The following is a 15,481-nucleotide window of genomic DNA, read 5'->3' on the forward strand; positions in this document are numbered from 1 at the left end:
ACATTCCGCAAATGTTAATTTTACCCTGCAGTATTGATTAGAAATCGGTGTAAATATTACCCTTTTCAGGTAATATTATGGGTTAAAGTTACCCTTTTTCATGTTGATTTTACCCTCAAAATGTGTAAAATTAACATAAAAAATGTTGATATATTTTTATACCTAAAAAGTGTTAAAATTATGACGAAAAAAAGTTAATCGTAGCCTCTTTTTTTCTCAGTGTAAGACCAATATGAATACTCAAAATCTGTTTACGCTTAAATACACCAATTTTCAACTTATCATATTTGGAGCTCTTACTTAAGTCTTCGAGCAATAAAGTCGAGCATCGAGCTGAAATATTTTTTCCATCATTTTCATCACAGTGATGATGGGCAGGGAGGGAAGGTGAGATTATTTACTCTTAATGTAGGCGACACAACTCATACTAGCTACGGATTAATATACGACAGACACTTATTGTCCGACAGTAATTAGATCAGTGAGTTGGTGAAGAATATTCACGATAGATACCAAATAAGACAGCCAATCACTTCTCATCCGGTTCTCGATGGAAAACCACATATAAAGTCTTTTTTTTTGCTCTACCCCCACAAATCAGTCTTAGAAGAACGATGGTGTAACTGATGGATTTTTTGGCTCTTGGAAACACATATTAGCTGAATACTTTACTAGAGAAAATATCTATAAGATTGTAAAGTAAATAGTTTTTAGCGAAATATTAAAAAGGGCTTCACTCCTTTATTCCTTGCTCTGGTAGCTGTATTGTGTGCTTGAGTTATTATACAATAAAAACGGAAGTTTACGATAAATGGAGTTACATACTTTTATTTTTATTTATGTCTTTCGAGTTAGGTTAGGAAGTTGACTCAAGACTTAGCTTATTTGAAATTATATTACCCAGAAGTCGTCTTAAATTAAAAAGAATTTAATATTTTTTGACAGTGTTAAAGAATTCTTATACTGAAAGACTAGATTTTTTTGGATAATTTTGAATTATTATGTATTTAAAATTTTGAGATTGCCTCACTATTTCATATAAATGTAAAAAAAACAAATAAGAATTAGGGGAAATTGGAGTTCCCCCGAACATGGGGTAGCACCGGACACTAATTATTATTTATAAACTACTTGGACTATCTGGACCATTTCTTCAGTGGATAGGAATCCCTAGTGCCCAATAAATGCCTATGGACCTTGTCCTTTGAACTCAAAAAACCTGTTTAAAAAATCACAGTGTTCGGTGCTACCCCGTATTCGGTGCTGCCCCAGTTTCCCTTACTCTTGAGTGTTAGGGCCTGAATAGATTCAGAGTGATCCCCAAGGATATGTTTTGCCTGTAAAATTTGGCACCATACAATGATCAGATAAAGGAAATTTATGTTAAGGACTTCTAATTGATGAACCTAATCCCTGAGCGTATATGACAATAATTTTAGGGTAAATCATTACAGCCAAATTTTACAGGCTAAATATGTTCGGGATCTACCAGAGTCTCTTTGGACCCTTATGCCGGCTTCAGACTGGAAGTTTAGCCCAGTTCCCGAAGGTCTCAAAAATCTAAATAACAAGAAATCTTATTGATTTTTCAAAATCTAATGGATCCTTTTTCCTTAATATTTTATTCTGAACAACAATTCCCTAAAAAATCATGCATGATTAGTAATTAGAGAAGTTAAGCCTGATGGCTAAGCTTTAGGTCTGAAGCCCGTATTACACTAAATTAAACTTAAATGCAGTTCTAAAGGTTCGTAAAAAATAGTAATGGAAAGTACTCTTTCTTCGTACTTCGGACTTACATATTTTTATTAAATATTAGTTGGCTTATCAACAATTGTTGATAATTCCGTGATAATTTAGTGTAAATCTCTTACGAAAAACCAAAGAAATTCACATTATTCGAAAGCATGGACGTTCGAAGGGAGAGCACTTTCCCCTATTAAGCGATTGAAAATAACCAATGCCAGCGGAAACTAAATGATTCTTTAATAAGATGAGTATTGGAATGAAAACTCAGCAATGTGATACGACCTCACTCCCCTATTCCAGTAAATTGGAGATAAGTGATTAATCCACCCCGTTAACGTTTACTTCAAATTGAACCAAATTTTCCTTATGGCAATCAATTGACTACTTTCGTCAGTCAATAAATTTATTTTGAAATTTGTTTATTTTTATTCGATCATTTTTTCAGACAATTAGGGTAAGTGTGCCAAATTTCGGCCAGCTTGCAATTTCGGCCACCTTTTTTGTTCCTCGAATTTCCATGAATTTTTAGTTTTTAGATACTCTAGAGATTATACAATGCAAAAGAATAACAAAAAATGTAGCTTCGACAAACTAGATGACGTGAAGATATTGGAAGAATTCCCGAAGGGCAAGAAACTATGAGAATAAAGGTGGCCGAAATTGGGCACCAAGCTATGTCTAAATTTTTATTCATTTTAAAATGTATTAAGAATGATTTTAGAGTAAATAAAGACGGTAAATTCTTTACAAAGTTCCAAGCAACACTCTTTCAGAAGAAAGAATAAAAAAATCAATTTGAATTTAAAATATTACATTTCAAACTTAAGACTTTGACGCTTGCATGCAACTATGCCGAAATTTGGCACACTTACCCTACTATCTTTTCGTACGTTCATGCCTTCGAATAATGTGAATTTTCTGTTAGTTTTCCTAAGATACTTACACATTTATATTAAATATTAGTTGGCTAATCATCAATTGTTGATAATTTCGTGATAATTTAGTGTAAATCTCTTACGAAAAATAAAAGAAATTCACATTATTCGAAGGCGCGAATGTTCGAAGGGAGAGCACTTTCCCCTATTAAGCGATTGAAAATAACCAATGCCAGCGGAAGCCAAAAGATTCCCTAATAAAATGAGTTTGGAAAAAAAAAGTTCAGCAATGTGATATGCATATGTGCTCACTTTCCTCTATTCCAGTAAAGTGGAGTGAATTTATTAATCCACCCCGTTAACGTTTACTTCAGATTGAACCAAATTGTCCTTATGTCAATCAATGTACTACTTTCGTCAGTCAATAAATTTATTTTGAAATTTGTTTATATTTATTTGATCATTTCAGACAATTAGAGCTTTTCTGTATAACGCAGAAAGATACTGGGATAGACTCAACCCCTATTAACGGATTGAGAACATACCAAGTAAGAGACTTCGCATTTGCCTTGGCATTTTCCGGTCACTTACAGATTTATTTTAATCTTTGTTGGTTTCTCTGACCAAGTGATCATGAGCAGGAAAAAGAGATCTGTCGAGAATCCATATGGTAATACAGAACTTCAAGTACCTTCAGTCAACTGGCTCTCAAAACCACAATGTATGATTGACAAACAGGATACGGAATTGATCAGCTGGGCGTTGGTATGACCGATATTGACGCAATGGTATCCTCTTGGATAAAAATAGGTGAATATATTTTTTTAGTATAAGTCCAATTTGAGGAGATGTCATCACCTCTTTCGTCTCCGTGGAGCCATTAAAATGATCGTAATCGTAATAAGGCAGAAAAATTACAAGAATAAATGTAAATTGCATACCACATTGCCTTGAAGACAAGTCGATCGTGTCTAAAAAATCGCCAACGATCGCGCAAACTGAACGCAATCCATTCTTGGGTGTGGTAGGAGAAGATGCAAGAAAACCTTTTACTCACATTTACTTTTATCTCGCTCCACTCTGTATCTCGTAGTATAGGTTAGTGGATTGCCTTTTTCTTCACTATGTATCCAAATGCAAAATGATCGAACGTCTTTTGTTCATACGGTAGTATTTGTGATTTTCAAACACAAGAATCACCTTTTTTGTTGTCTAGATCAATTCATGTAGTTTTGTGTGCCCTTCTCTCCTTCCTCCATGGATTTTGTTCTTCTTTTTTTTCTGTATTTTATTTTAGCGTAAGAAAATAGTTGAACTGCTGTAAAATTTACCACAAATACAGGGAGAGAAAGAGAAAGATACAATCGCAATTTACCTTCAACAGCTTCAAAAAGACTTGGGGAGCCTATACATTTTTAGACCATGTGGACCTCCTTCTCTCACAAATACGATCATCCATCCATCTGATCTCCTTACCCATGATCCTCCCGTCTTCTCCTTATGCCTCCTATCCACCCACTTCGAGAACAAATCTCTCTCATGAATTTATTCATTCATACACTTAACGAGGCGAGATCATATTTTATTCAACGCTATGTTTCCTTATTCGACGATCATCCGATCGGTTTCATACTTTACACTCTTCTTTGGTCCGTTGAAGGCAATCGTGAGCACTTTTTGCACTTCAAATCACTTCTTCCAATAATATACATTTATGGAAGGGAGACAGGCATAGTTGTTGTAGGAGAGAAGAGATAAAAGAGATCTCAAAGTCGTGGAATCCTCAAGGATTCTTCCAATTGATTGAGAAAAATTAAGATCAAGATGCTTTTTATAAAATACTAAATTGTGCAATATGCGACTTACATGCAAAGGCTATTGCAGTGATTAATTCTGATGCACAGTAATTATAAAACTAGATCACTGCCTTGTTTTTTTTCTCTCTTTGCAGTCACCACCTCACCTCATCTCGAATTTCCATCTCGCGGACGCACCTGGACAGAGACGCACATTTGCCATCGGGACAGGAAATGCACAACACAAAAGCAATTGCAAATCCTTGACTCACCTCATCCCATATCTCCTGCCTTTTCCGTCCAATCAATCGGAACCACTTTCTTCTAGCTAGCGTTCATCAAATACAATTCTCTGCATCTCATCAATTAGAGATGAAAAGTTATGTGCCTTTTCCTTGCCGCGATAAACAGAGCGAACTGCCAAGAGAGCTCTTACCATCGGAGTCACCGTCATTTGAGATGAAGGCACAAATAAATAAGCTAACATTCCATAATATCCAACGTGCGCCGCTTTAATACAATTTCATCTGATTTTGCTGAATATTTCGAAAGTAAAGTTGGTTCCGTTTCATCAGTTCTCCAACTGATATGAATTTCTCTTTTTTCCACCTAAACACTGTGCCAGGTGACTGTATTTATTCTTCATCCCTAACACTTGTTTCTTCAATGATTGGGTTTACTTGATACAAGAACCGCAATAAAAATTGCTCAAAAACATTGCAATCCATTCATTTTAAAAGAATATAATATAAAAGCTGATGAAAATTAACAGGAAGTGGACGAAAAGTTTGAGGTTCCTTGATTTTTTTCCTTTCTAATTCTTTAAGACGTTTTGAAGATTAATATCCTTTTCATCAGGTTCTAAATTTAAGCAGAACGAATCATCAAAAAGAGCAAATTAATCATACATGGATTGAATTTCAAATTTGGAGATTGAATTTAATATTCCAAAGACTGACCCTTTTTACTACATCTCATTACACCGAAATTGGTAACATTAGAAAACTGGATACTACAGAAAAAATTAATTTAAAAAAAAGATATTTTAAATTCTCAATTAAACATAATCGTAACTTTAAGATTTAACATTCGAAAGATAATGCAGGATCATTGAGCACACTAAAATTTGAAACAATTTTCTGTCTGCTTATTTTCTAAAGATTGTATTGATTTTTTATTGGTCTGAATATTTTTTTATATAGGGTTAAAGGAACACCTCTTCGACAGGTAACCCCTTTTGACACTTTTGCCAAAATCTTGAAATTTAATTAAAGTATCTACACTGAGAAAAAAAGGGTGTAATTAACTTTTTTTCCTCATAATTTTAACACTTTTTAAGTGTAAAAATATATCAACATTTTTAATGTTAATTTTACACATTTTTAGGGGAAAATTAGCATGAAAAAGGGTAGCTTTAACCCCCAATACACCTAAAAGGCATAATATTTACACCGATTTTGGATCAATACTGTAGGGTAAAATAAACATTTCCGGAATGTTATTTTAACTTTTTCGGATTTCTCTCAGTGCAATAAAATCTAAATATGATGTTTTTTTTTCTTTAGTTTACGTTTTTTATATGGATACATGTTCAAATTTCGTATTCCAAATAGTACAGAGTAGGGTATCAATAAGTCCTGACACCAATTCTTAAAGTGTCAATAGGTGTTCCTTTTACCCTACTATTTTTATCGATCTAAATAAATTTGATTAGAATACTACCAGAACTCTTTATGTCTACTCAACAATCTTTACTTTAAGTAAATAACCTAAAACCTGGCTGAACTGTAAAACGTTTTCAACTTTTGTACCGTAAATGAGGGTAACTTTGTCCTCCGTGGGTAACTTTAACTCCATCCTTTACCTTAATTTTAATGTTTAAGAACGGTTCTCACCGATCAGATATAGTAGACTCTATCGGTAAAGACTATCCTTAAGTTCTATAAGTAAAGAAAAGCTTACAAACGGGAGGGGGTCAAAGTCTTTAACATTTAAAGATTTCTAGTGTCACTGTTTCTTTTTTATTTAACTCAAATTCTGAAAGTTCTTTTGATTACCCCACTTAACTGGGGTAAGACTGCGAAATTCAACAGAATCATATTTAAGCCAACTATTACGTATATTTTTCAAAACCGTAACCTTTAATTCATTTCAAAACTTTTCTAGGAATAGCTCGATACACTGCTTATAAAGTCCTTGTGCTCTCTTATCCTATCGAGTTTGTTTACCTGTATTAATCCATTTTAATCGTTTTTCCTATCTGTAGAAACTCAACCTCTTCAATTTCGAATTTAAGCAATTCAAACTAGATGAGTATTTTAATATTCTTTAAATAAATAATTAAATATTGGTATAATTTGTTAGAAAAAAGACTTGAATCTCAGTACTTGAACAGAGTTCTGATTATGCTCATAAAAAAACGATCAAAGTAATGAAAAGTTTAGTAGCGGAAAAGATAAAACGTTAAAGTAAACTATTTTAAAAAGATATCCAAAAAAATAAAGGAAAATCATAGATCCGTTTTCGGGGTATACAAATAAAATTAGTAGCAATAAATAACAAATAAAGGTTTCATTTAAATATATTAAGACGGAAAAATATACAGATACACTCAGTCCCGGGATTATGCACATTTTCGGGACCGAAAAAAAACGCGCGAAATGGCATTATGCATCGAGAAAATTTGCATAACCGCAGGGGCTTTCTTTTGAATAAATCGGCCGTAGAACGAATTTCGTGCGGAGTAAAAGTAGTTCAAACGAAAAGATTCAACTGTTTAAAAGAAATTCATCAACAAACAGTACTCTTTGGCCAGAGTTCTTCAATAAATGGTTAGAATATTTAAAAAATTTACCTTAATAAAAGAAATTAAAGTTTTATTCTGAAAAAATAGCAAAATGTTTTCAAATGTCCCGCGTCGCAAAATAGTATACATTCAGGCGTATTTAAAAAATGAGTTCATAAATTGACTCCCAAGGGTAGGCAAACTTGCATAATTGTATGTGCATAATTCCGTCAGGTGCATAATCCCGAACGACTTAATGCCGGGACTGAGTGTACGTTAAGACGTTTTTCTTCAAATATTGAGGTTCACGATGTTTGAATTTTGAAATATCACTCTTTAGATATAGGACATTACTAATATTACAAAATCGAAATCTTAACGTTCATTCTGAACCAAAAGCGATATCAAGATAAAAAGAAACTTTGCTATTTTCATATCGGTTATGCTGAAACGTTAATGGATAAATTAAAAAAAATCAATTCAAAAATCCGTGATGACCCTTGTAATTCAAAATATGTACATGTAATTCCCTAGACAGACTTACGGCTTAAGCCGACAAGCGACTTAGCGGGAAAATTATATAAACATAGTCTATACATTATTTTGATTATAATTACGTTAAGTCGTCTCTCGGCTTAAGCCGTAGGTAGTGTTCAGCACTTAAGAAAGAGTCAAGTTTTGTTTAATCAGGCTCCGGAATCGTCCCTCCTCACATACCTGGCCAAAAATCCGTTTTAGAATCCTTCTCTCAAGCACGGCTAAGTATTCACAAATCTGTTTGCTGAGGTCTAATGTTTCAGACGAATATGTGAGTACTGGCTTGAACACAGTAATATAATAAATGTTTTTAAGATTCTAGACCGGAATACACTTGGCATACTGAAATAGGCCCTGTTGGCTTTCAGCAGTCGTACGCGAACTGTTGCGATGTTGTTGTCGTCTGTAATTGTTGACCCACGACAGATGAAGGAGTTAACATCTTCAATGTTGTAGTACCTTGCTTGGCCGATTTTCTGTTTAGATGTTGCCGGTGTTGCTGCTGACGAGGCTACCATGTACTTTGTTTTGCTTTCATTTATCTGCATCTCCAGACCAGACTTCTTGATACTTGTTCAATCTGGATTAAGGACTCTTGAAAAACTCTAGGACCACGTTCCATGATATCTATATCGCCAGAATAGGGTAGGAGCTCAGTGGACTTTTTGAGAATGACCCCCTGATTGAGGTTAAAGAGAAAACACGATAGTTCGTCCCCTGTCTGAGCCCGTTGTGCACATGGAACTCCTGGTCCTGTGACAACGATTCGTTCGCCTTAACTTGCTCATCATATCAGTCATGGTCTGATATTAACGTAGGTCTAGGGAATATAATCTTATTCATTTTCTGGCTGTCTCACAGTCTCAAAAATAAAAAGAATTTTTAAAATATATCGAAGGAAGGACGAAACAGTTTGACATAATGTAAACTTACATTCAAGCTATATCTTGTTAGTTTCTCCTTGGTTATAAATTAGTTGAAATTATTAAAAAAAAATCTTTTTTTAAATGCGTGTATTCTTCGAACTCATACATAAGATTAAGCTGTCCCACCCTTCCCTATCTTAATCGCAAAAGGAAGGTCTTAAGAGCATTTCAATAAATACAAAAGTCAAATGAAAAGATATCTGGATTACTACCTATCCTAACATCTTAGTTTTCCGACTTTAGGGTGTTCTAAGACTTATTCTTTTGCATACAGAACATCTTGCTCAAGACATTCCTTCTTTGGAATGACTCAGTGGTCTTGTTGGTCTTGTTATCTTTGTTTTGTTTTGATTCTTTCTTTCGGCCGTTTGATATCTTCCGTATTTTCCTTCTTCACTAAATTCTTCTGTTGTTTCGCAATAAACCTTTAAGGTGGAATTCTCGATATTTCTCTTTTTTTTCTGCCAATATCGTTTTCCGGAAACACATTTTCGGGAAATTTATTATAGACTGGACTTTTTGATGCTGTCATCAGTGGAGTGTTTATGCAAGTTTCAAGGATGGTATGATGACGGTTCTTCCCAAGAGACTTGCAACAGACACTTTCAATTGTGCGATGCACTTTTTTTTTCGGCCAAAGAGCAAGAGATCAAATTTTCCTTGGTATGCCCCTCCATCCGTCCTGTCCAGTGTCTCAAGTGCTCTCTTGCTGATTTATTATACAATGCGCCAAGAGTGATATGTATCTTATATGGGGAGAAGAAATGTACAACTGTGAAAAGAGAGTCAACCGTCATTTTACATAACGAAAGAATGATCGACAGAGATAGGTGATGGGGAGAATGAGAGAGAGATTAATCAGAGCAAAATATAGGAGAAGTGGAGATGTATGTGGCTGCCCAAAGAGATTTGTGCTCGTGCGCGCGCGGACTTTTTGACTCAGCATGCTCCCCCAATGAGTCGCGCTTGTATGGAAGAGACCTAGGCTGTAAGAGACTACGAGAGAGTGAGAGACATTTGCTCTGATTTTACTCATTTGGTGCCCACACGGGGAGAGTGATGTTTTTTTTTTTCTTGGTTGACGATGCTTGCGATGATGTTTGTGCGGCGCGCAACTGCTTCATTCTCCTCCTTCCTGCAACATAAGATCGTGTGTACACATACAGGGCAGATCAAGCACCGCTTCAGTTTCTCTCTCTCTCTCTCTCTCTCATTTTAAGTAGGTATTGGGGATCACACAGACTTATGATACTCTCCTCGAAAAGCCACACCAAACATCGTGCGCGCGGGCTCTATGTACTCTCGCGGTCGAGATTGTTTTTGTGCTTTTGTTGTTGATATTATTGCCAAGTGAACTGCCCAGCCAATGCTGTTTGGTACACAGAAGACAGTTTTCAGTGGTTTCCAGTACTTGATACTTGCTGTAGCAATAATTGTCTTTCGCTCACTGAACCATATTGACGGATACTCGGAGCATTTTTAGTGGACTTTAGACGAGTCGAGAGTGTGATCTATTTATCTATCTTCAACATTCTTAGTGACAGTGCCTTGATCATCCTTAAGATTAAATTGTCTAGAAGTAAATATTATTTTACTGGATTTTATCACACGTGGTGACTCTATTGTGGAATTTTGTGTTAAGACTGTGTCTTGTTTGGATTAGTGATCAGACATTGTCCTTAAGATTTATCTGAAAGCTTCTTGCAACGACATTGAAGATTTAGTGATCCGGGATTAGAGGATAATTTATTCAATCCTGAAACTGTTCATACATCCCAAATGTTGTCCCACTACCAAGGACCCTTGTCGAATGCATCCAACTCCGAAAAATGATCATTCCCTAATGTGTGACTAACTTCAAATGATTAGTACCAATCCAGCTGATCCCTACAAACCTCTGCCCGATATTTCCCTCAATCGTGACACTTTCTTCTGCGCACCATTCTTGTTGCATCCTTTTGGTGCCAACCAGCATGATCAAGCGACGTCTCGACCACAATTAATGTGCTCTTGCAAGTGGTCAGAGCAGAGAAAATCTACTAAAAAAATATAAATAGATAGTAAAGTGAAACTGTAGCAGCATTTTAAATAAAAGTAAGTGACTCTTTACTCATCAATCTGGTTTTATTTGTGCTGCGAACAGTCACAACAAGATTGTAGGAAAGCAAGAAAAAAAAACGATATAAATGTTAACATTTCATCTTGATTTCATTCGGTATCAGTGAGTGTCTTCCTCTTGCACAAGAAATTTGATTGTGAGGAAAAAAAAGTACGGTGAAAAACTATATCTTTTGAAACTATTTAAAAGAAGTAGAAAAAAAAAACGAGACACATTTTGTGTTGGAAAGTGTGAGGAAAAGAAAAGTGGATCAGGAAACATTATCGCGGTTGAAGAAGAATCGCAGTGAGAAGAGAGTGCCAAAAGTTTGGCAGGAAGGGAAGTAAAGGCGAAAAGGAGTACGAAAATTTTTAATTATGACCAGATATTCTTGCGGCAGAGAAAAGTCAAAAACTCAATGAATCGAGCAATTAGCAAGTCGAAGAAGTGAATGGTGAGGTCCGTAATTAAAAGTTGTGGCAGCAATCAAGATTTGCATTAAAAGTTGTGATAAACGCGCCAAAAAAAAAAGTTACGATCGAACTCGTGAAATTCATTAACAATCCATGTACCATATGGGCGTAATTGCATTATACATATCGATGTACATGGTGTGAAGGTCCTCCACCCCTGAATCCGACGCCCAAGTTATTTCTTGTCCAGCGACGGATCCCATCAGTTCCACGTGTGATCTATCAGTGTGCGGAATTCCCTCTGGAAAGTGCTTGTTCTCAAACTCCCTTCCACCAAAAAATTTTATATGTAATACATAAAAGTGAAGCAATTATCCGTGGATTAACTGATCTCAAGCAAATGAACAAGAAATATCATCTCAATGATATGTGATTCTTCTCGCTCGAAAGATCAATTCTCCACTGTGATCTCGGCTTGGAGATATTCTTGCACCTCCTCAAATGGTAAGTGTCAAAGCACATTGCTTTCATTTTCTCTTTTAGAAATTGTCCCCCTAAAATTGGTATTATTTAAAGTGTGCAAAAACGAAAAAAGACAGTGCAAATTCAATTTCACACTTTCTTCACTTCTGACCACAATAAACAAAAAAGAATAAAGTCAGGAGTATTGGGTTACACGAAAATAAGAAGACTACCTTCCCAATGGAGGAAATACAAGAATATCAGTGGGAAAGAAATGTTGCGATGAAGGGCAACATTCGGCAAAAAGTCTTTTAGGACTTATTTTTAGCAAGATCTCTGCAAGATTAAGAGATATTAGTGAGAAATGTACAACATGAACGGATATTCATCACCCAATAATTGGGCTTCAGAGACACAGATTTATTGCATCGACAAAGCGATATGCATAGGTTTTCACTTTATGGAAGGGTGTTTATATACAGGTTAACATCTTGTAATGTTAATTTAAAAAATCAAAACGAAATAATAAAATGAAATATCCGTTACAATGATATACTGGGCTTTAGGAGTTTTTTTCAGGAGGTTGAAGTTTTTCATGTTTATTATCATTTTGTAGAAGTTTAAATGGACTTTGAATCTGAATTGAGCCTTTAAATTTTTTTTTTGGAACTCATACTTAATTTAATTTATATTATAGATAAATTTATTAAAATATTTTTCATTCGTTCTATTAAATATGGGAAATAATTTGGTATAAAAGGTTGGAAAGACCATTAAATGTAAAGAAAATTTAGGAACTCTTTTTTTTTTGGATAATAAGACATGTATATTTCTTTCTTTACAAAACCTTTTCAAAAAGAAAATTGATGAAAAACCAGTCCAATTTTCACATTAATTCAGTCGATTATGTACAATTTTAATGATAGTAGTTTACTTACTAAATTCCAAAACCTGATTTAGGCAATTAATCTACTTGTAAATGCAAATACATAAATGCAAATTTATCTAAAATCAAGTTAATATTGCTAATGTTTGAATTGTTTTTTGAAAGTCTGCAGACTTAAAAAAGAATGTTAAATATTCCTGGAATTTTCGTTATGTTCTAGCTGGAAATAGAGAAATCTAAACCACCTATAAACCATTTTATATAGTCTTCTTTAAAGAATACTCGGATGTTGTTCTCGTTTACATTCCATTTTGTTATATGATGTTTGGTTTAAAGTCTATGTAATCTAAATTAAATGCTTCAAAAAAAAAAATACTTCTCTTCTTTAATTTAGATTGAAAAAATATAAGGGAGGTTTCAGGCTTCGCACACACTCTGGCTTCAAACACTGCATATTTTTGTCACATAAGTCACAGATTTCCTGAAAAATATCCCATATTGGTTAGGAATATGGAAAAAAATATGAAGTGTTTGAAGTCAGAGTGTGTCCGTAGCCTGAAGGCTTTGAACTACTAAAGAAATGCTCTTAAAAAGAAAAAAATATTTTCTAAAGCTCAAGTATAACTTGTAGTTTCAAATAAAATTTACTTAAAATTTAAATAAAATTTCCTTAAAGTTTTCTTTAATTGTTTAAGGATTTTTATGAAAAACTGTTTAAGAAATGTTTTAAGATTAATGAACGGTCTTAAAAATGAAACAATTAGTAATTCGGATTGAAAGTAAAACTAATCTTTGAGGATAAAACGGATTTTTTAGAAAAAGTTTAAATATGATAAAAAGAAATAAAGAAATAAATGCCTTTCAAAACTCCTTTATATCATCTTTTTAACGGTCAATGAGATGATAAGTTAGAAGACATCATGATATTGCCCTTTATCTTTCGTTATTACCAATAATCTTATTTTGTTCATTATTCTGAGAAGAGAAAAAACGTCTAAATATAATATTTCCATCATAATTTCTATATTAATAATAAATTTTGGAATATAAAAACAATAAATATGGATAGACAAAGCGATTGACAGTGAGCCAACAATAAGACATTGTTTTTTAATCAAGAAAATAATTATATATAATCTTAAGAAGATAAAAGGTGCTAGTGGTGATGTATATGGATGTAAGCAGACGTTAGACGTTTTCTGATTAAGTAAAAGATCTAATTCGGAGGTAGCCGAAATCCTGAAAGCCAAAATCCCGAGCGCCTAAATTCCGAAAGCCAAAATCCTGAACGCCAAAATCCCGAAAATCAAAATTCCAAATGTTCAAAATCCTGAAAGGGATGAAATTATATTGGGGATAATGTGTAAACTAATTTCCCAAGAGACAAAAAATTTCCCTTTGCCTCAAACAAGCGAGGGTGCAATCGTGGGAGAGCTACGACACTTTTAAGATTTCAGGATTTTGGCTTTCCAGATTTTGACGTTCGGGATTTTGGCTTTCGGGATTTTGGCTTTCGGTATTTTGACTTTCGGTATTTTGGCCGGGATTCATAAAATTAACAAACTGAGGAAGACCCATACCAAGAATTGAAAGTTTTGGAGAAAACTTCGAATTTTTTCAATTGAGAAAGAGGAGCTGCCCATAACGAAGACTGGACCATTTGAATCCAGCATAATCCGTCAGATATCGAACATAAAGAATATTAATACTTTTTACATTCTTAATTTTCTTAAGATGTGAAATTTAGCTCAAGTGGATATTTTGTTTCTGGTGTTATTCGATTCAATCAATGGGAAGAATATTCCGCTACCATAAAAATTAAAAAGAGAATTGTGTGACTGGTATTTCCAGGCAGTACTAAAGTTTTTTGAAAACCGAATTTTATTATTTTTCGCTGAAAATCACTTTTCTCAAATATTAGAAAAAAAATTGAAAAAATATTCTGAAGAAATATTTTAAAATATTAAAAATTCTGAAACTACCTTTAAAAGGGTTCTAAAGATTAATATAAGAAGAAGTGACGACCCTCAAGTAACTGAAATTTGCAACCAAACATTCACATTTTTACCCCCTTATTATGTAATTTAATAACAAAATACAAAACTGTATTCTTCAGTCCTTTTTTCCTCTCAGTAAGTGTTCATTTAAAAAGGTGAAATGAAAATTCAAAATAATTAATAAAACATATAAAAAATTTAATATAAAATTCTAATTATCGTATATGCGGGTAACTTTGTCCCCTACGGGTGATTTTGTCCCCTACGGGTGACTTTTACACCCTCCTGTTTATAAGATTTTCTTTGATTCGAATATTTAAGAACGGTTCTCACTGATCAGACATGGTAGACCGGAGCGTTAGAGACTATCCTTAAATTCTAGATCCGGTCTACTACATCTTATTGGTGAGAACGGTTATTAAACACTAAAATTAAAGAAAAGCTTACGAACAGGAGGGTGTCAAAGTCATCCGCACTTACCGTAAAATAAAACAGTTTAATGCATAATTTAGACTAAAAATTGTTTACATTGTTAGTAAAATTCTCATTTGTTAATCTTTTACAAATTCATTACTTTAAGGGCATTACTATTTTTGTTTAAAATTGTTGCAAGTGCTGGGCTTTACCGTAGATGCGAGTGACTTTATCCTTTCTTCTGGTCGTAAGCTTTTCTTTAATGCTTGTGCTTAAGGACAGTTTCCATCAATCTGATATATTATCTTTAATAGGAGATGGTTATCCTTAAATGCTGGAATTAAACAAAAGCACGAAGAGCAGGGACAAAGTTATACCAGGAGGGCAAACTTAGCCATATCTACGGTACATTTTATTATTTCCTTTTCCTTTGTCTTATCTGTAATATAGACAAAAGACAATTATTCAGGAAAAGATGGAATTACGACTTACATTGATGAGTTCTTACAGTTTTTATAAACACGCTCTTACGATAATATTTAT

The 15,481-nt window shown here is 34.0% G+C and overlaps 1 protein-coding gene across 1 annotated transcript in view; it reads left to right on the forward strand.

The window, feature by feature from the left end:
* Positions 1–10,018: 10,018 nt before the first annotated feature.
* The window catches only part of LOC129807227 (transcription factor hamlet-like), a 90,340-nt gene continuing 84,877 nt past the window's right edge, over positions 10,019–15,481 (forward strand). Inside the window, exon 1 of the mRNA XM_055856347.1 lies at positions 10,019–11,683. The gene's annotated coding sequence lies outside the window, so the exon portion shown is untranslated. The remainder of the gene's footprint in view (positions 11,684–15,481) is intronic.

This window comes from Phlebotomus papatasi, chromosome 3 (genome assembly GCF_024763615.1).
Source record: "Phlebotomus papatasi isolate M1 chromosome 3, Ppap_2.1, whole genome shotgun sequence".
Taxonomy (NCBI): Eukaryota; Metazoa; Arthropoda; class Insecta; order Diptera; family Psychodidae; genus Phlebotomus; species Phlebotomus papatasi.